The sequence below is a fragment of the Pteropus alecto genome, unplaced genomic scaffold (genome assembly GCF_000325575.1).
Source record: "Pteropus alecto unplaced genomic scaffold, ASM32557v1 scaffold413, whole genome shotgun sequence".
NCBI lineage: Eukaryota > Metazoa > Chordata > Mammalia > Chiroptera > Pteropodidae > Pteropus > Pteropus alecto.
Window position 1 is genome coordinate 3167358 of NW_006434120.1, and position 23374 is coordinate 3190731.

The 23374-nt window shown below is 32.5% G+C and overlaps 1 long non-coding RNA gene across 5 annotated transcripts in view; it reads left to right on the forward strand.

Moving 5' to 3' along the window:
- LOC102889645 overlaps positions 1-23374 on the forward strand; it is a 65320-nt gene that overhangs the window by 16476 nt on the left and 25470 nt on the right. For 3 of the 5 annotated variants that reach the window (XR_003045474.1, XR_003045472.1, XR_003045473.1), the window contains exon 4: positions 8910-8991. This is a non-coding gene — a long non-coding RNA (uncharacterized LOC102889645). Of the gene's footprint in view, positions 1-8909; positions 8992-10009; positions 10374-11829; positions 13238-23374 lie in introns of those variants that run through there. The other 2 variants (XR_439126.3, XR_001516623.2) reach the window with 2 other exon arrangements.

Consider the following 23374-nt stretch of genomic DNA (forward strand, 5'->3'; position numbering starts at 1 on the left):
TGCTACAACCGTTTTTCCTTATTCAGATAACTATTTTTGAGAAATTAACAGTTAAACAAATGCCAGATATTCCTGTTCTCAAAGTCTTATATATTTGATATAAGTATTTAACAGAATGGTTGAGTTAAATACAAGCTTTTATGTTTAAGGCAAGGCTGTTTCTGCTCTCACCAAGATTAAAGCCATAAAATTTGAATTTTGGTGCCAAAATTATGGAAAGGGGATGGATTTATTGTTTTTCTCACCTAGAATAACTTCTCAGTTCAAGAAGGGTAATTCAAAGAATAATTTCTTATTTATGAATATTATGAATAATTTCAATTTATTTAGAAAATGAAAATAAGGCAAAATTTAATAGCAGGCGCTTTGATTTAAATAGGAAATAAACATACAAATTTAATGAACTTTTCTATAATGGGAATTGCAAATTCTAAGCATAAATACAGTAGTTGACATCTCCAGACAATTCTATGCAGTCTTGCCCTTTGTCACTACTTATTTGTTTGAAATATTTGAGTTTTCAGTTATCTCCCTGTAAAAACAAATAAATTGAATGCAGAATTGAAATAATTATATGTCCAGATATCAGCAATCACACCTGACTTTTTGCCTAGACTATCAGTTTCACTCTTCCTATTTTACTAAATAAATAAATTCATTAAAATTTTATTTCAATTATGTATTTCTTAATTTGGCTCTGTAAGTTGTTGTTTTTTTGTTTTGTTTTGTTTTTATCCCTCTAGTATTTGATGCTCTATAATCCAAACTTAATTTTTCTAAAATTCAGTTTTTAATATTAAAATATTAGAATTAGAGCCATAATAAATAAACTTTTTCCTTACTATTATCAGTTACATTTATATCAGTAATAATTGATAGAAAATAAAATTATCATAGGAGAGCAGGTTTTGGTTTAGTATAAAACTTCATCCTTTGGCCCTAGATGTAGCTTCTAAAAATAGTTTTTATATTTTTCTCCAGGCCAGCCATATCCAAGTCCTTCCACTGGTTTTCATAGTGTGAATTTTAGTCATTAGTATCTTAGATATCCCTTTGGATCTGCTACACTTTGTCAGTATTTCTTTTAGAATACTGTATATAGAACTGAACCCAGTGTGGTTTGAGCTACAAAATACAGTGCATCTCTTATGAATATTACTTCTATTAATGCAGCCTAATTCCACAAACTTTTCTTTGTCATCAATACTGTCAGATTATGTTGAATTGCAGCCCAATGAAACCATGACTTTGTCAGAAGTGTGTTTCAAGTCTTATAAATTTAGATTCGGCAGGAATTTATTGAATACCTGTTTACTACTAGATGTACTCATAAAAGTTTAAAATTGTACAGTTTTAACAACGGGGCTATGAAGTAGATATTAATAGGCCCATTTTACAATGAGGAAACTAAGACTATGTGTGCTGAAATAACATCCAAGATCAGGATTCCATCATGGATCTTCTGGCTTCAAATTTAATGTTCTTTATCATGCTGTCTTGATAAATTGTTTCTGCTGCTTATTGATAAATTTAAAAATGCAGAAATTGATCAGTGAAATCTGTTGCACTCAAGATGATTTTAAAGCTTAGGAGATATGCCTAAAATTTTTTAATGTTTTTATTAAATACAATGATGCCTTATGTAAGTTAGTGAACTGAAATTAGAGCAGTGTAAGATTAAGTAAATATGGCTAAAAAATGTTCATTGAAACAAAATTAGAGTTGCAAACCATTTACAAGGGAGCGAGGGGGAAAACCATTAATTTGTATAAATTTGTATCTTTTTTATTCTATTTTAAAATTTTTGTTAAACTTATTTAATATGGAAAGGAAACTAAGCTGTTTACTCAGATTCGTGTTTAAGTTGACTTCCCAAGCAAGACATTTATTTATTTTGTTAATGACTTTTTTCTTAAAAGATCATGAATTGACATATATATACATATATATGTACATATATATGTATACATATATATATATCAAGCCAATAGAGATAATTAAGAGTTCACAGGTGAGAATATAAACCACCAGATTAGGAACTAAGGCTATTACATAAAAATAAAGGACAAGAACTGAATAGTTTTTATTTTCTGATTTTTTTTTTTAATAGCTTGGGGAGGGGCATGTCTGCAACTGGCCATTAGGGGACTTTTTATATCCAGTTAGGGAAAGTGGCTTTTCTTTTAGTCAGTAAACTTAGAAGCAGAGATTTAAGGGATAGAAGCACTAGGATATTGCAAGTGGACAAAAGAGTGGAGTAGAGAAATGGCATGGGCCATACCAGGAATCATTACTTCATAGCTAGTCCAGTTTGAATGGATGATAGGTATGAAATAATGAAACCAAATATCCACTTAGCATAGTACTCAATACTGAAAATAGTTGTCTGTATTCAAAAGTTCTTATGAAAGGACAAGTAACCATAATTTGAATTAGATTTTTGTTCCTTTGTTGAGCCCTCCCCCAAGCATGGCATACAGACCCAGGCAGTCACTGTATCTTAGCCTCCATCAGCCTGGCTAACATGGGTTGCCCCACCCTAGTGATTTCATAAAACCCTGTTCCACCCAACTTGTAGGCCTATCCAAGCTACTTCCAGTGGATTTTCCATATAAATGGCCTATCTTGGCTCACGATGTGGACTTTCCTAATCTCTCTCAAAGGTTCACAAAAACCTAAACATGCAGCATCTGGCCTCTGCTTTCCTAGCACCTCTTGCTGAGCAGCTTCAAGCCCAGCATTAGCAGCAGCCGGCCTCAGTTTGCAGCTTGCCCTCTCGAGGCACATCCAAGCCCAGGGTGGGTGGCAACCATTTGCAGATTTCTTGGTGGCTCATGTCAGGTGGCCCCAGAAAGGGCATAGGCTGCAGCTAAACTTGGCCTACAGCAGGGCCCCTTCCAGTAGGCCTCAGCCTGCACATCTAGGGCCACATTCAAGGATGACATACCCAAAAGGCAGACTGAACAGGCACCAGAGCCCTGCTAAGCAAATCCTGCTCCATAAGGTCAGCCCCTGTACAACAGCTCTTCTGCTGTAGTCACTGGCCACTCCTCAGAACTAATCAGCCTGAGGGTGAATCCTTCCCATTGAGGTGCAAACAGCAACCAAGGCTCAACTATAATGGGAGAGCACACACAACCCATGAAAGGGACAGACTTGAAGCACTCAACTCAGGTGACCAGGGAGACTGTACCACTGGGCCCCACAGGACACCTACTACATAAGACCACTAGGACTGTGAGACCTACCAGCTCTACCTGATACATAGAAACAAACACAGGGAGGCAGCCTAAATGGGAAGACAAAGAAACATGTCCCAAATGAAAGAACAGAACAAAGCTCCAGAAAAAGAAGTACACAAAATGGAGACAAGCAATCTTCCAGATACAGAGTTCAGAACACTGCTTATAAGAATACTCTTAGGAGAAGAGTAGATAAACTCAGTGAGAACTTTAACAAAGAGAGAGAAACATGTAAAATGGAGATAGAAACATAAAGAACCAGTCAGAAATGAAGAATACAATAACTAAAATGATGAATACCTTATGAGTAATCAACAGTAGATGAGATAAAGCAGAGAATCAAATCAGAGATTTAGAAGATAAGGTAGCAGAAAACACCCAATCAGATCTGCAAAAAAAAAAAAAATTCAAAAAAATGACAATAGTTTCAGGGTCCTCTGGGACATGAGGTGTACCAACATTTGCATCATAGGGTATCAGAAAGAGAAGAGAGAGCAAGGAATTGAAAATCTATATGATGATATAATAATGATGAAAACTTTCCTAACCTGGCAAAGGAAATAGACATACAGTTCCAGGAAGCTCAGAGGGTCCCAAACAAGATGAACCCAAAGAGGTCCACACCAAGACACATCACCATTAAAATGTCAAACATTAAAGACAAAGAATTTTAAAAGCATTAAGAGAAAAGCAGTTATCTACAAGGGCACTCCCATAAGGTTGTCAGATGATGTTTCAACAAAATATGCAGGTTGGACGGGATTGGTAGGAAATATTCAAAGTGATGAAAAGCAAGGACCACCAAGATTATTCTGCCCAGCAAAGCAGTCATTTAGAATTGAAGGACACATAAGTTTCCCTGACAAGAAAAGGCTAAAGGAGTTCACTACAAAGCCAGTACTACAGGAAATGTTTGAGGGACTTCTTTAAGAAGAAGAAAAAAAGATTTTAAAAAATGTAAATGATAAAATGGCAATAACTACATATCTATCAATAATTACCTTAAATATAAATGGATAAATGCTCCAGTCAAAAGATAGGGTGGCTGAATGGATAAGAAAGCAAGACCCTTACATATGTATGCTGTCTGCAGGAAACTCACTTCAGATCCAAGGACACACAGACTGAAAGTAAAGGAATGAAAAAAGATGCTTCATGAAAATAGAAACAAACAGAAAAGCTGGGGTAGTAATACTTATACCAGACAAAATAGACTTTAAAACAAAGATTATAACGAGACAGAGAAGGACCCAGTTATCCCACTTCTGGGTATTTATCTGAAAAAATCCAAACATTACTTCAAAGGGACATGAGAATCCCTATGTTCTCAGCATTATTTACAGTAGTCAAGACATGGAAGCTGCTGGGTGTCCACCAATGGATGACTGGATAAAGGTACATATATACAACGGAATATTACTCAGCCAACATTTAAAAAATGAAAATTTGCCCTCTGCAACAACATGGTTGGGCCTAGAGGTTATTGTGCTGAGTGGAGTGGAATATAGTGGAATTGTCATGCTGTTTAATTAGACCCCATAATTTAGGCCTTTGCTTAAAAAATGACGAAAATTTTCTCCAAGTACATAACATTGTATGACTTAAATACTATTCCACTGTCCTGAGCAGTGACAGTCATTCTGTGACCTAGGGGCTATATACAGCAGCTCCTTAGCAGTTTATGTGCAGAATTTGAAGCATACTTGAAGACAGTAATTGCTATAACAAATTGTGTTGGTCCCACATTAAAAATAAAATTAAGATATTTGAAAAATCTAAAGTAATATAACACAAAGAATATATTTAAACAAGCAGAGTTGCAGAAATATTTTCAGGCCATGTATTAGCATCTGAATATCCCTATCATGTGATAGTGGAAATGGTCTATAGATTCAAAGAAACATTGAGTTTAAAAATAACTTCTTGAAAATATACTATGAAACCTACTTTAGGAGCCCCAAAGTAGAAGATCATTATAAGTGGAAAGGAAAAATCAAACTTTACCAGACTGGAAGATTACCATTGCTGTCGACCTCAGGTAAAGAGAGTTGTGCTTTCTGTTTCTGGCTGGTATTGCTCCCCTGGAATCTTTCTGATTTATTAACACATTTAAATCAAGAATTTCTATATTTTTCAGAGTATGAAAATAAATTCTACTAGTTTAAAATTTATCAGTCTTTCAAATAGAAAGCAGTTATTTTTCATTACCTCAGATAGTTAGAAATAAAAATAGGAAAAAGCCTCTGAGGGTGTTTATTAAAATGTCAGTGATAAGTTTGCAATATTGTCACAAACTAAGAGATAAAATTAAGATTACAGAAATTATAGCATGTTTTTTGATGGAAATGATCCAATAGAGAGGAACATTAAAGATGCAAGGAAGAGTGCTAGAGTAAGCAAGAGAGGATAAAATCTAGTATACAAGAGAAGGGATTTGTCTTATGAACAGTGATTTATTCAGAAAACAGAGAAAGAAGAATTATATGGGCATAGATACATAAAGGGTTAGATATGGTAGACATTGGTGGAAATTCTCTTGTTTGAGTGAAAGTGAGAATGAAAGGGGAGATATTGAAAGCTTGAGAGAACAATCACACTTGTCTGATGTTTTTCAGAATGAGAAAATGAACGGGCCACTGTTGCTAGACTGCTCTTGAACCAATTTTAAGTATAAAAGATTTATAAAGTAAAATTATTTCTGTTCACAGATGACAGGATTTTATATGTATACAACCCTTGATTCCATACACACAAAAAGAACAATTTACAGCTAATAAGCAAGTTCAGCAAAGTTGCAGGATATAATATCAACACTCAAAAATCAGTTGCATTTTTATGCACTAACAATGAACAATTCAAAAAGGAAATTAAAGCAGTTCCATTTACAGTAGCATCAAAAGGAATAAAATGCTTATGAATAAAATTAACCAAGATGGTGAAAGAGTTCTATACTGCAAACTATAAAACATTGCTAAAAGAAATTAAAACACAAATAAATGGAAAGACATCCCATGTTTATGTATTGGGCGTCTTAATATTGTTAAGATGAAAATACTACCCAAAGTGATCTACAGATTCAGTGCAGTCTCCATCAAAATCCCACTGACTTTTTTGTGAAACTAGAAAAACTCATCCTAAAATTCATGTGGAATTTCAGGGGACATCAAATAGCCAAAACAATATTGAAGAAGAACAAAGTTGGAGACCTCACACTTCCTGGTTTCAAAACTTAATACAAAGCCATAGTAATCAAAGTGTAGTTCTGGCATAAATCAGACATAGACAAATAGAAAGACCTAAAGGTCCCAGAAATAAAATCTTGCATATATGTTCAAATGATTTTTGAAAAGTGTGCCAAAACCCTTCAATGCGAGGACAGTCTTTTTAACAAATGTATTGAGAAAACTGGATATCCACATGCAGAAGACTGAAGTTGGACACTTATACCATATATAAAAATTAAGATGGATCAGAGACTTAAGCATAAAAACTAAACTCTTGGAGGAAAACAGAGAAAAGCTTTATGACATTGGACTTGGCAATGATTTCTTGGATATGAAACCAAAAGCACAGGCAACAACAACAACAAACAAAAAGATAAATTGGACTTCATCAAAATGTAAAACTTTTGTGCTTCAAAGGACACTATCAACAGTGAAAAGGCAGCCTATGGGAGAAAATACTTGAAAATTACCTGATAAAGGATTAATATCCAGGATATGCGAAGAATTCTTATAACTCAACAAAAACCCAGTTTAAAAAATGAACAAAGGACTTGAATATGTACATTTCTCCAAAGAAAGTACAGAAATTGCCAATAAACACAAGAAAAGTTGCTCAACATCACTAATTCAGGGTATGAAAATCAAAACCACAATGAAGTACCACTTCACACTCATTAGGATGGCTATTATCAAATAAGAAAATAAATGTTGGCAAAGATGTAGAGAAATTAGAACCCTTATGCGTTGCTGATGGAAATGTAAAAAGGTACAGCTACTAAGAAAAACATTTTGGCAGTTCTTCAAAAAATTAAAAATAGAATTACCATGTGATTCAGTAATACTACTTTTGGGTATATGATTCCATTTATATTAGATACCTAGAATAGGCAAAGTCATAGAGACAGGAAGTAGAATGGTGCTTTCCAGGGGCGGGGGGATGAGGGAATGGGCATTAGTATTTAACTGGTACAATTTAAATTGGTATAGATAAAAAGGTCTGGAGATGGAGGGTAGTGGTGGTTCTACAATGTGAATGGACTTAATGCCATAGACTCCACTTTAAAATGGTAACATTCATGTTAAGTGTGTGTAACCACAATTTTAAGAAATAAAATAATAATACATTCTTTCTATGAAGTTTTCTTAAGTTTTTTAAAACCGACTATTTGCATTTTACAGTATTCACATTTATTTCAAGAATAGTACATTGGCTTAGTTTATATAGACTTAGCAAAAAGGAAGGATTGGAACTGAAATGACCCACTGATTTCTTCTTGATTTTGAAATAATCATTCATTTGATTTTGAAATAGTCATTTAATGTACACATCCCCTGTGTGGGGGCAAAGAACAATATGTATTCCTGAAAAATTATTTGTTTCATGGTTTTGTATCTTATCTAAATTATTTTAAATTCTTTCTGGGAAGGAATTCTGTCTGGTACATTAGTGTAACAATTGGGACAGTGGCTGGCACATAGTAGGTATTCAATAAAATACTTGTTAAATAAAAAATATATGTATAAATTGTGTATATTTGAAAATGTCATTTTTACACTTTTGTAAAGTGGGTGTGGTTTTTGTCTGGAAAGTGGGTTTGAGAAGGGAGGGTAGCCTAAAGGACAGTTTCTTGATATAATTGATAAGTACAAGTATTATGTGTTTCTTACGTCATTGCGAACATTTACTATGGTTACAGATTGAAAATTGTTCAGAAACTTAATAGAGTAATATGTGAAACAGGTTGCTCAGATGAGATTAGTTACATAGATTTTTCAATAATGGAGAAAATTCACAAAAAATTAATGTAGAATATGACAGTTGCACTTTGTATAAACAACTAGATATTAGAAGGGGTGGACAAATTTCAGTGCAATCACCTTATTCTGTAATAGAAGTGTTGTACCTTTAGCATAGCCATTTTAATGGTTGAGAAAACAGCAGAAGAGGTTGTCAGGGCTTGAGATAGAGTGGTAGCAGTTTTCTGGTGTCTTTTAGAGAAGTAATTTCATTCTTAAATCAGTGGAAACTTTAGAAGTATACTTCCTTTCCTGGTGAAGAGTAGAGACAGTTAGGGGATAGGAAAATCAAGAACCACAGGATTCCTGTTTTATTTCTTATCTCTGGATATAAAGTTAACTCATCGTTCCAAGGCTTCATATTCCAGAATTACTTATGTAAAGTGATATCCAACTTTGACAGAATAACTATTCTAATAGGGAGATAAATGTTGAGAATAAAATAATGTTTAGGTTTTTTAAACATAAATTAAGAGAAAATTGGTTTGCTTGTGGAATCTTTTGTATATTTTTACTTTATTTAGTATTAAAATATTTCATGTGACTTCTAGTCTTTTTCTTTAAAAGTATATTTTCATTTTGCTAGCTTGAGTTTATTGAAACTGAGCTCTTGTGTGTCATTTCTTATTTTTCCCTTGACATGAAGTCCTCCCTACTTAATGAAGATGTCTTTTGAAAGATGTGTTTCAAGGAATGAAGTGCCGTTTGTAATTTATGCTTTTGCCAAGGTAAAGATCAAATTTTATTAATTTACTTTTTATAAAAAAGGAAAAATAATTTCATATATTATATTCAAAAGTTTGATTAAATATTGTAACTATTATTAAGTTAAAACAGGAAAAATGCTTTTCCTCATATTATATATCTTTGTGTTCCTTACCTGTGACATTGTGCTTGGCATGTAGTAGGCTTTCTTTAAATATTTGATATAGAAATGAATTTTATTATCCCACCTAAAAGCTTCTAAGAAATAACTAACTGCATACATGTCAATGTTATAATCTTTAAACATATGAGTTTTTTAATGGATTTATTCTTTCAAAAGAAAAAAAAATTTTTTTATTTTTAGGTACTAATGTGTGTTTAAAAAAATAAAACCTTGGAGTAAAGTAGCAGCACATAATGGTTTGTGGGTTTTGAAAAGGTGCAGGCCATATTGTGCTGCCTCAAAAATACAAGGATCTGATCTTCTGAAGAAAATGTATTTCTTTTCATTCGTAGCTCTTGTGATAGTGATGTCAGCAGTGCCTTAGCAGCACGTAAATATTGGCGTTAAGATTTTTAAATTATCTCCAGTATTAACTGTGCTGCTGAAGTAAGGTTGACCATATTCTACAGTCATATTTTAATACATGTTAATATTATTAATGTACTTTCAGTTTTATAGGTAATGTATTGTCAGTATTATTGATCTTATTATGTTTGGTATGATTCAATAAAAAAGTCCTAACTTTTCAGATGTATTGTGTATATTGAATAATATAATTGCTATTTAATTGTGTTAAATGCTATCAAGAGTTTATTGAAAGAGTTTATACAACATCAAATAAATTTATTATAATGCACACTTATACTCAAGGTAAATATTTAGATTTTTATTTATGGTTAAACAGAAATGACTTGTTTTCCATTTCACTAGTAAAATGAAATTAATTTGCTTATTTCACAGATAAATGTATGTTATAAAATGTACATTTTTAATAGAATTTAGAAGACTAGTAACACTTATAATTATTTCCTTATAAGGGAAGGAGCAAAGTATCAAAAATTGGGAATTAAATTTCTGAAATCCTGGGTCTCAGAGTACACTTAATCATAATTTTAAAGGTAGGATCTTAACAGATGACTAACCTATTCCTAGGGTAGCTCAGAAAACAAACTCAAATTAAGTAATTTGCTACACACAACAGATTAGGACCTTAATCCTATGCCTTCTAACTATACTCTCATATCATTTTTTCTTGTTTTTATTAAAATATTTTAAATCTTTAGCTGAAGATTTTTGTTTGACAAGTTGAAAATATGAAGGCCTTGTTTGCTTTTTTATATTCTAATATTTAACTTCAGAGTAAGGCCAAAAATTTTTGTAATTATTAATTTTATAGATGCAGCAGTCAAAATTTTTAATTTAATTAAAATGTGAAGAAAAATATTTACCTTCTATTTTTTATTTGGTGTTTTATTTAAAAAAATTTATTTGGTGTTTGATTTAAATTTATTAAATCGAACTAAAAATTGATGTTCAGGATAGGACGACTTTGTAGTTCCATACTTCTAGTCTTATTTCTTGCAAGGAATATCTTACCCTTTTCTATTGTAACCAAGCAAAAAATCTACAAAAGAAAAGCAGTTTTTAATGAATCATTATAGTTGTCTATTTTAGAAACCCTAAGAGTATACCCAATGTAATTTAAGGAATTGTATTCAAAGATCATCTGTTTGCATTCCAAACTGAAGGTAAAGAAAATATAAGACAGAGCTCTCATTTTTAAGAACAATCTCACTTTTTTACTAGCACATTTTTTTTTCCCCAAAAAAATAAAGAAGCAATACACCATATTGCTAGAATCAAATGCCAACTCTTAAATGGAAATAACATTGCCTGGTGCTTTTAAAAATCGTTCATTAAGCTCTTAACCTGTTTCCTTTATTTCATATCAACTGTTTTATGAAAGACTGTAATAAATACATGATAATTTTTGGTTCCACTAAAAATATTCTGGGATCTAGCATATAGATGCTTAGAAGTAGTTATTTGAATGAATTACATAATTTGTCCAATATTTTCCAGAACAACCCGGGAGTTCGACTTTCGGTTTTGTTCTTGTTTTCCTAAATTTATTTGAAGTCAGTTTTAGAAAATTATGTTTGGTCTAATCTGCCTTCTAAATGACAGAGAGAACTTGAATTTTACATTTACTAAGTGAATCTTTATATTTTGGTGCTCTAGGTACATTGTAAGAGTTAATATATTTCTATCTTTGTGTAATTTTGGAAACCATAAACAACAAATAGTAAAATAAAACAATCTTAATTTAGCTGTTTATTTTGCAAGGAAGTAGTTATATATGGGTGTATATTGTTATCGTGTTTTCCATCTTTGGGAAAAAATCCTGCTGTTTGATTCAGGTTTCTTTTTAAGTTGATGCCAAATAATTCCAGTATTGAGCATCTTAAATCTGCTGTTTGGAGTATGGATTGAGTTTGTAGCTAACTCAGGACTGCAAGCAAGTATCCAGGAGATAGAGGAATATTTTATTAGTTCACCAATTCAATTTGCATCCTATATTCAAATGCAAACTTCTTAAGATTACACATATTCATATGTGATAGTAGATTTGAAAATTTGGCAATAGACTATATTTCATACTTAATAGTAAACATATTCTTCAATTAATATATTCTTTTGGTTGTTATAGAATTATAAGTGTTTTAGGCCACTATCATTAATACATGCTCAGGTTAGCCATAATTGGATTCAGATTATACTTTCAGAAACCAAGATCTCTAACGTATTTATTTATTTAGAAGTTGACATTCTAAATCAATTTTTTTTTCTTTTACAGGTGGATATTTCTATCCCTTATTCATGGGAAAAAAAATTTAAGTGTTGTATCTCACTATTAACAAAAATTAAGATCCTAGACTTTTGAGATAGATTTGGCTCCAGTAAGTATTTAGACATATTACTTGCATATTTAGGAGAAGAAAAAGAGACCATCATCAGTACATTTTCAGCTAGAAAAACTTATTTTCTTACCTCTTATCAAGAGAAATTTTAGTTTCTGTTTTATTACTAATATTACGTGAGCCTTTTTAATACAGAATTAACTCCTCTATTAGAAATTTAAGAGTTTATGTTCTTTATTTATAAAATATATCCCATAGATTTCTGTCTTTTTTTTTTTTAATTACATGCAATGAAGGAAATATTGGCAAAATAAATAGATTTAAACCTTTTATGTTAAAATTATTGTACTAGGTGACAAATTAGTTGTCGGGGGTTTTTTTCTTTATTATACTGAAATTCAACATTTATAATTTCTGTTTGGGTTTGGTGATTATTAATACATGGAATTCATGCAAAATCTTCATGAGTAATACACGTAGATTAACTTATTAATGAGCACAGGTCCTCAATTCTATGGGACTCTGAATAACCTGATATTTATTATTTTCTTGTGATTAGACTTTTGTGTTGTGAAAAAATGTAAACTCTCTGGAAAATCTTGTTATTATATTTATCTTATACTGTAGAGTTAGATTTTGTTTGAGAAACTGCTGAGAAAAAATTTTTAAGCCACTTTTATACTAAATGTTCCTTTAATTAATTTGCTGTTAAGGTATTATGTATATCTTTGTTTTATAATTTAACCACTTAGTATGGATTATTCTATTAACAAATATCTTTAGGAAGTGGTAGAAATTTTTAAATCACCCCAAAGTTTGTTTACTTCTGTGTCTCATTATTTTATAATTTGGGGGAATGCTTATATTTATAGAAGTAACATTCAAGGATATAAGTTTTTATAGTACCACTAAAACTTTTTTCCTCTGGATTTAATGCATATGATAGTAAACTATAGGGTAACTTTTTTTTTTTTTAAACACCTACAGCACCTGGTATTTCTAGGTGGTCTCCCATGCAAGTACTAACCAGGCTCAACCCTGCTTAGCTTCTGAGATTGGGTGCGTTCTGGGTGGCATGGCTGTAGACTATAGGGTAACTTTTTAATTAAGTTTCCATTTGACCAGTTAAAAATACCATTTTAGCCCAAAGCAATGAAATAGAGTATTTGTTGTATAGTAGTAAACATTAAGACGGTTTAAGTACATAATTTTTTAAGAGAATTTGTAAATTCTAACATCTACAGATTTTTGTTTTTATTTGTTTATATTTTCATGACTGTATTTTCTGGCAGTGTGAAAATGCTAATGTTTAAAAAGGAGCATTAAAAATATATTTGAAACATACAGAAATAAAGGTACAAATTTATTCTACTGTGTAAGTACCGAGGATCAGCACTGAACAAAACATAAATTCCAACCCTCCCGGAGCTTACAAACTTAGGAGTGAGGTGTAGGTAACAGGATAGACAAAAAACTGATAGGTACTGTATGTGGCATGTCAGAAGATGAAAAGTTCTATAGAAAAAGATAAAGCAAGGGATGTGGAAGAGATAGTATAAAAGTTTAGGAAGGCACAAGAGGTGTGTTTTTAAATAGGATCAGAAAATCCTCAGAGGAGATATTTGAATAAAGACGTAAAAAACAATAATGGTGCAAGCCATTAGGTATCAGAGAGGATCTTTTCAGACAGACAATATACAGCACTACAAAGACCTTGAGACTGAAGCAGTTTTGGTATGGTTAAGGAATAACAAAGAGGTCTAGGTGGCTATGATCAATTATACTAAAGGGGAGAATCATTGCTCATAGGATCAAAGAGTTTACAGAGGCCACATCTTATAGCTGTCTAAGCTTTTAGCTAAATCTACAGATTTAATTTTTCATTACTTTAAGAGAATCTTGACAGTTGCATGTGCTTCAGCCTACCTGACCTTTGTATGTAGAACAGAATATTTTCATGAATCAAACTCAAGGTTAGAAGCTCAATTTGAGACCATTTAGAATATAAACAATGTTTAAATGATTGGTTAATAGGTATATGTGTGATGATCAGGTTTTCACAAATTGTGCTTCAATGGCTCTGAAATTGTTTTCCACTTGAGCAGTTTAGTCAAAGCTAGTGGCTCCAAGAGACACTCCAAACTTGTTCATGTTTATCATTTACCCAAACGAACCACAGTATCTTTGACGCCTCCATTCTTGGAATTGCTGCCATAGTTAAGTACTTTATTATTTCTCGCTTATTTCTCTTCTGCAGCATTTTTCCTGAATTCTTTGTCTGTAATTGTTTCATTTGCTACAGTATATCCCACTAATCTTCCTAAAACACTGCTTTTTATTGGATAAAATTCAAACTCCTTATGTGCCTCATGATCTTGCCCCAACCTTTTCTTAACTTTTTACATTTTTCTTCAAGTGGACCAGTCCTGATACATCCTTTTTTTTTAGGGGGCCCGGTCTGATTACCCCTTTTTTTTTTTTTTTTTTTTTAATTTCTGTGTCTTTATGGCATTTTACCGTCACAATTCTCCTACAGCTAATTTCTGAACATTTTTTTAAAATTCAGGCTAAACCTCTCGTGTGCTAAGTGTTTCCTCACTTTAAGTCTGGCATTGTTCCTCCCCACAGTATGAACAGTTTACATCTGTAGCTCTTAACCTTTTAATCTAATTTAATACACTGAGGAACATAACACTTTTATCATTAATTGCACCTCATTTATTCATATATCCTAACCTTTTAAATGTATTAGCAATATGAATAAAAAATAAAAATTTAAGAAACAAAGCAAAGAAGTAGACTAAGATATCCAGAACTTAAAAACACCAGCCTAAATATCAGGTCCTAAAGTTCAAGTATTAATTTTATGCTAACAAGTGATACAGTTTAATTTTTTCCTGTCATATAAAAAGCTATATATCTCACATAGAGTGTAGACCAGCCATAATATATTTCTAAGATTTTAGCACATTAAAAAAATGAATTATTTCAGTTTTTTAATATTGTAAAAGCAGTTATTAAATGTACTCTTAAGTAATCCATGTGTTTATTGTTTACAATAAAAAATTGAAAGAGTTTTTTAATTGTCAAACAATAAAAGGCTGATTAAATAACATGATGAATGGAATACGGTTCAGCTATTTAAAATAATGTTATTATATTTAATGAACTAGAACATGATTAAGTGAAAAAGGTTACCAGATAGACTAATTAGAAGAATACATTTGCTAAACTGTTGTTACTATGGTATGAGACAAATCTCATTAGGATGAGGGGGATGTACAATAATAAATAAGCATGTATGATTTATGTGAATGGGGAAAGTTTTTTTTGAAAAGGAGAGTTAAATCCTAGAAAAGTAATAATTATTTGTAATTATCCTTTTTGGAGATCTATAAAAGGAAATCATACTGGGTTCAGGAACTTTAGAAGTAGTAATGAAGGACTGACTTCATGGGAAGAACTGAACAGATCATTTCAAAATTTACATCATTTCAAAAATTAGATCATTTTAAAATCAGCTTCAGGGCATCAGTCTATTCTTAAAGAGGTATTGAAAAGGAATTCAAGAATTAACTTTTGAATTTGTCGAGAGGTTTTGCTGTTATTTCCTCAGTCTGCCAGCCCCCAAAACCTCAAAAGGTAAGTATAAGAAAAGGAGAAATAGATAAATCTTTTAATTTTGAAACTATATAATAAACTATGTAAAGAAAAACCTGAATTATTATATAGTTATAATCAGATCTAAAAAGGATTTTCTATTTAAAAAGTTTGTCTTTATTTTTCCTAGCATAAAAGTAATATATACACATAGAAACCTTGAAAAAGGCAAAAAATTCCATTTGAAAATCAGAGTTTTACCACCCAATGGCAACTACTATTATTAGCTTTACATTATTATTCCCTTCTAGTTACATAGTTGGATTAGCAAATTTGTTTCTTAATTCAATTTGTAACTATGCCAAGGATTAGAAAGCATCTCCGTCTGTAAAAGAGATGGGATATGCTCTGGCTCAAATTTTTTCTTTATATTTATCTAAAATATACCTGAAAAATACCACTAATTTTATAATTTGTTTCATAACATTTTATTGTAAGACTGCTTAATTTTTTTCCTCAAGATACTTTAGTAAATTTCAGCATACAAGAAGATGCATCTTGTTTACCTTGTGGCTTCCTCTGCCACACTTGGATGTCATTTCCAAGGGTACCTTTCCATAGTGTGGGAAGCATTCTGAGACAAGGGACGTCATTGAAGGGTTTTAAACAGGAGAGTAAGAATAACTACTGAAGTGTGTGTACTGCTCGAGATTTGCTTAAAGAGAAATCTAAAATCAGTATATTAAAAGTTTGTTCTTTTGTACCCCAGTAGTCACATCAAATTTATCAAAAAGCTGAGCTCTTCTAAAATTGTGAAATTCACATTTGATATTCAAAAAACATTTACTAGTAATTATGGACATTTCAGTTCAGACATGGTATGGTTATCAAAATGTAAACATGACACATATGAATTCATAGTTTATGACCTGTCACAGTGACCCATTTAGAATGTAAGCAAAACTGATATGTCTTAACCTATTTTTCTCACATGCTAATATTTTATAATTTAAAACTCTTACAATAGTTTAATTTAGAATAGCAGGTTTAGGATCCAAAAATAACTTGGATAATAGAATAAAACTATTGTTTGAGACTCTGAAAATCTGACTCTGGAGGAAAGGGTGTTTGTAATCAAAATAGGCCTATAATACAGATTTCAAGTCAAGATTCTATTATGGCACTTTTATCAGCATTTTAGTGAGTATTGCATCCTTTGACAAAATAGGAGAAATATCCAAAAGTAAAGCCTCGAGTCCATAATGGTTATCGTACCACTTTTGAATTAGTAATTCTTTGATGTGTTTACGTCTAAAATTCAAGAAATTTGGAGCTTTAAAAATGGTTAATTTTTTTCTAGAAAGTTCTACATAGTTATACTCTAGGAAAAATTTGTGATGATTTTACAATACTTTCTATATTCAAATAAATTCCTAAAAAGGGTATAGTGAATAACTTCTTTTTTCTCTTATTTTAAACAATACCAAATGGATGGCCAAATTAGATAATTTAGAGTTTTAAAAATTGCACAAATTTCAAAACTAGCATGAAAATTCTTCATTTATTCAGGTTTATTGCTTACTATATGCTAATAAACATTTGTTCTCCCAGGCTGTTGTTCATTGGAAGTCTTGGTGTGTATGGCTCATGTCAGGCCACGTGTAGAGTATGGGTGTGGAATAACGAGAGCATTTCAGAGAACTGAAAAAATATGAGGTGTTCAAGTGTCATAAAGAGTGATTGGAAAGGTATTGAAAAGCTTGATTGAATAAAGACAACAGTGGTGAGACTTGTTTATTCGCTATTGCACTGGATGGGAAAAATAGGGAGATTGAGTTTCAGGGATGCAAATATGAACTCTTAAAACAAGCAAGAGCTTTCTACCAGCCAAGGACCTTAAAAGTAAAAAGGGGGAAAGTGAGATTTAGACATTTGAAATGAAGAAAATACATCAGCTTGAATAAGTCCTTGCCTTTAAAATATAAGGGCATTTGTGCTAACAAAATACACTTGACTAAAGGAAATTACAGGGAAACCTCTGGATATTTTGTTTTAGGACAGTTTTCCTGAAAATAACTTTTAACAGCTGACAGTATCTAAGGAAAGTACTCTAAGAAGTTCAAGATCAAGATTTACAGAAGCATATGTCACATCCGACAACTATGAAATAATGAAAATGTTGACATTTTCATTAAGTACTAGAGTTGGAACATAATTTTTGAATAATAAAAGCTTTTAAAAGTTGGCATTTGTTTTCAAGGAGGGTTATTTTTTGAAGGCTCTTAGACAAATCAATATAGAACTGGATCATCAAGTTTTCATTTTTCTCAAAACTTCAAAGGAGAATTGAAGGATTTGGATAAACTAACAGGAAGGAATCAATTCTAAAGAAATTTTTAATAACAGTTTTAAGAAGACTAGGGTTATAGTGTCAATGGGGCATTCTTTGATGTTTATATTCTAGAGTGCTTAGATGTTAATAAGACTCCGGGGTCATAGCTTGGGAATAGAATTACCATTCTGAATTCTCCTTCTGTAGCTAAATATAGGAGAATTCAGTTTCAGTTGGAGCTTTTTCATCAGACACGTAGTAGGTGCTCAGCTGTTTATTAAATGGAGCATTCCCAAGAAGATCAATCATTCTGAAATTGGCAGTGGATCTAGTTGATTCTGGGCATCAAATATGCAGGAAATAATCATTCTGTATGTCTTTACCAATCTTGAGCCCAAGTCATTGTTGAGACTTCATTAGACAATGTTATGGCTTGACAGAAAATAATTTTTGACATCTTTTAATGCAGGCTTCTTAGTTTTTACAGTTCAAGTACTTTTCAGACTAATCTGGCTCTCTTCCAAATTATGTGAGATTCTTGATACAAAAGAATTATAAATACAATAATGAACATCAGTCCTGACACGTGTTGTTTATTTACCCCTCTGAGAAATAGGCCAGTAAATTTTTGTTTGAGTGGTTTAGTGAAAATCACTCATTAATCAAAACATTTTAATATCTACTGCATAAAGTTGTCGATTTTTTTTTTTAAGTACATAGAAATCACTTTAGGTGCTGCAGTTAATGACAAATAAACACACTAATTGTTTAATCCGTTGCCAGAAGTTTTACATTTAATAACCCATTTCTCATAACCACCTTATGAGGGAGATATATCATCCTCATAGATAAAGAAACAGTCGCAGGGAAGAATAGCATGCCTGATGTCACATACCTAAGTAAGCGAGGGAGTCAGGATTTGAGCTCATAATTTGCAGAGCTCATGCTTAGTAAGTTTGTCTATAACCTCTGTCCTAAAGCTAACGAGATAAAGGAGACAATTAACATATTAAGCCATAAAATATTCAAAATGATAGTGATACATCCCAAAGAATGTCAAAGATAGGTTAGTAGGTGGTAGTACTATACCAAGCACAAATTACCTTCTCAAATATTCCATGACGGTACTACTGTCCCACTGCAAAGAGGCATGCTCTTAGAAGTGTGTTTCAGTAACAACATGGATGTTTATATGTCCATGTCCTCTGTATGTATGTGGGGTCTGTGGATATCCATGCAGATATATGAATTTGGTCAGCTCTTAATCTGATAGTCGCCCCCTGAGAAAACTGCCCCTAACAGTGTAGAGTAAGTCTACACAATCTATAGATCACACTTGGTTTTATTGTTTTTAAAGCTTCATACATCATTGTCATCTCACTTAAGCACACTCTCACAAAGCTCATCAAAATCTAAGAGAAAATAGACCTTTTGTAACTAAGGCTGCAAACTGCAATACATCTAAATTGTAAACTTATTTTGGAGATTATCTCAAGCTACGAGATATACCACTTTTTTAGTATTTCGTGTCAATTTAAAGAATTGAACTTAATAACTTCATTCTTAGAGTAAATCCAGGCAGTTTAGCAAATTCTTCACCTTCAGAAATATTCTCAGGTATTACCTCAGAAGGGGAACATCCTTCCACCTCCTCACACAGAGGAAATAACCCCCTTTTCTGTACTAATAGTTTTATTGCTTATGTTAAATCTTTTTTTCCTTTTTTTTTAATTTATTTTTTTTTATGGTGACATTGGTTGACAAAATCCAATAAGTTTCAACTGTACACTTTAAGGCATATATATATTTACACTGTATTCACCTCCCATAGTTAGATTTCCTTCTGTCACCACATATTTGACCCTCTTTACCCCGTCTACCACCCCCTCCTCCCACCCCCCTACTTTCTAGTAACCGCTAGTCCATTGTCCATGTCCCTGAGTCTCTGTCCTGTTCGTTTATTGCTTTTAGGTTTATATCCCACATATAAGTGATATCATGTGATTTTCAACTTTTTCTGCTAGCTTATTTCGCTTAGCATGATTATCTCAAGGTCCATCCATGTTGCCGCAAATGACAATATTTCATCTCTTATGGCTGAGTAATATTCCATTGTATATATGTACCACAGCTTCTTTAGCCAATCGTCTGTTGTAGGACACTTCGGTTGCTTCCATGTTCTAGCCACTGTGAATAATGCTACTATGAACATCGGTGCGCAGATATCTTTTTGGATGTGAGTTTTAAGTCTTTGGGGTAAATACCTAGTAGAGGGATTGCTGGATCATATGGTAGATTAAATCTTAGTTAAGGAACCTCCATACTGTTTTCCATAGTGGCTGTACCAGTTTGCAGTCCCACCAGCAGTGTATGAGAATTCCTTTTTCTCCGCATCCTCTCCAATTATGTTACATCTTATTGTGATTATTTTCTTCCTTAATTTTCTACTATTAGCCTGTTAGCCTAATAGGCTTGAGCTAAGACACTGTATCTTAGCTCATTTCATGACTAATGTAGTTGATATCACATAGCACTCAGTAATGTTAGTTCTCTTCCTTACAGAATACATTAATACCAATTTTGATTTGGCTATTCAAAACAACTCATTGGTCAGATAGCCAGAAATTGGATCTTTTCGATGGAATCCTCCCAGGCTCAAAGAAGTCAAATCTGTTTATAGACCATCTATGTCACAGTTACACTGAAGGATCAGAAGTAATGAGAAATGAAATAATACTTGCCAGATAATATAAAGTTTTATATGTGAAATGAGTCTTTGTAAGGGCTCCTCACAGAGATGGTGTAAGGAATAAAGAATGTACTGGTTAAGGAATAAATTTCACAGATTTTATTTTATCGGGTAACAAAAACAAATTTTACAATAAGTCTGATGTAAATCTTAAGAAAAATTGTCTAGCAGACTGAAATGGATTCTGAGAAGTTACAAAAAAAGCACTATGGAGGTCAAGAATTAGATTTACTACTATCTCATAATTCAGTTCAGGGTTTTTAAAAGTAAGGACTTTTAAGAGTGTTAAAATTAATGGCTTTTTTCGGTTTCATTTATCTGATTCAACTCTTTGGCACCAGGGACCAGTGTTCCTATGAGAATCTAATGCCTGATGATCTGAGGTGGAGCTGAGGTGGTGATGCTAGCGCTGCGGGGGTGGCTGCAAAAACAGATGATACGTCACTCGCTCATCCGCTGCGCACTTCCTGCTGTGCAGCCCGTTTCCTAATAGGCCATAGGCCGGTCTGTGGCCTGGGGGTTGGGGACCCCTGATCTGATTGACCTTGCAGTTGATTACTTAGGACAGCTTTAAAATCCAAGCCAACCTTACCAATGAATTCATATTAACTTGTATGTAAGAATCCAACCATTACCTCTCTGTTTCTTAATTACCTCTGTTTCTTCTTCATCAAAAAAGTTTTATTAATTACCTCTCTGTTTCTTCTTCATCAAAAAATAGTTTTGCATCTTTCTCACTGAGATCATAGGGTGTGACCCCTAGCACTGCATTTGTGTTTTCTTGCTGATCCCCCCGACTCTGAGCTCTACCTGTCTGCCTGAACCCACAGTACTCGGCCTCTGAATCCTACCTCCCTAAATCCATAGCATTCAGATGGTTTGCCCTGTATGAGGAAATATCTGGCTTCTTGGCTCTACATTTGTTTGGAAGACCCAAGGGTATTCCCAAATGAACTGAATCTCTAGCTTTAATATCCTTGCTGTGTGTAGCCTCTTGGATCAGCTTCATGTGTTGGCTTCTGTTGCTCTTCAAAATTAATTCTTCCCAAATAAGGCATGTGACCTGCCTGTCAGTAAAATGCAGGGGTGTTTTATAGTCAACATATGTATTCCTTGATAGTTTACCTGTTATGTCTGCTATAAAATTATTTTCGTTTTTAAAAGTTTTCATAAAATTAACTATTCACTGCCAAATAATACTCATTACTCACATTTTTAGATAAGGAAAAAAAACTAAGATTGCATTAGAATAGGATTTTGACATCAGAATTCTAAAATTCAACACATGGCACAGTGCCAACAGTTACCTTTAGGTAGACAAGTGCTCCATAGAATTTATTTAGAGACCTGTGAAAGGAAGCATGAGAATGATGAAATCATAACCTCATCTTCCATCCAGACCCTCGTAATTGTTAGAGAGAGGGGTCTAAAGATGTTGGAAATAGTTTTGGCTAAGTTTACTCTTCATCTTGTTTCATTTCCTATCTTAGTATGATAATCTTTTTATATGAGAGCATGCTGTTTTAATTTTTATAATTTTAAAAAGTGTACCATGTATAATTTTATAATTTGTGGTATCTGATGTTAAGTAACAATTTCCTTACGGATATAAAGACATTAAAATTAAACTAAAATATATGTGACCCCTAGCAGATATCTAATAAACATTTAATATTGAATGAATGAATGAATGAATATCCAGTTTACTTGATGTGGTGGTTTTAAAAGGTAAGTCGGAATTTTTAGAATTCTGTTATTAGAAGGAATCTTATCATTTTAGAACCTTCTTTATGTCTTCAAAGTGTTTACTTTTAACATTCAGTATTTTATATTTAATTTCTTATAGTTGAAAAGATGAAAGTCCTCATAAGAACAGTAAAATGATTTTTTTAGGTTAAATATAGACTATGCTTTTGGTTTTTTGCTCCTGTGGAGAAGAAACTGCTTTAATAAAGGCACATCTAAAGAAATGCTTAGAATTAGGATTCATTCAAGAATTCATACAAGAATTGAGAATGTAAAGAACCAAGTAAGTAATATGAATTAGAAGTAAAAATGTTCATTAGATTCATTTGACGATTACATACATTGAGAATCTATAAATTATTGTCTTCTTTTGTCCTCATTTTTAAGTCTCAGACAATGAAACTTCCATCACTTCATTCTCATGCAGTAATGTGTGTATGGCTATTCATTCATCTAACAAGTCACTTTGTTCAGATACACTTCCCTCAGATACTAGTCTCTTCAGTGTCAACAATATACATTTTATTAAGATAACATTGAGCATGTAAGAGAAGCTAAATCCAGAAGCTTTCCCACTAGTTAGAAGACCATGAAATGAAGTAGAACAAAAGGTTATAATTCAGTAAAATAAAATTAATATTTGTGAATATTATGCTAAATAAGTGTTTAGGTAGCTTGATTACTTTGCTAGAAGACAGTGTAAATAGAAGCTTAAACTGTTCCTATCCCAGAAAAGTTAAGTGTGGTCATATTCAAATACTTAAAAGTTGGCTCTGCTATTGGTCATTTGTGTGACCTTAACGAAGTTGTTTTCTCTTCAAGCCTCAGTTTTAAATTGTAAGTAAGAGGTTGAACTTGGTTGTCTTATCCCAAATTTTAATAAGCCTGCAATAGAGTTGGCCTTCAGTATATTCAGTTTGCAAATAATTCTGTACACTGACATAATACTCATAAAAGCAAAGGGAAAGGTTAAATCTTGTAGATTAACACCTTGACTGTATGAGACACAATCAGCAAAAAACCCCACAAACAGATAAAGAGAGGCACTCACTGT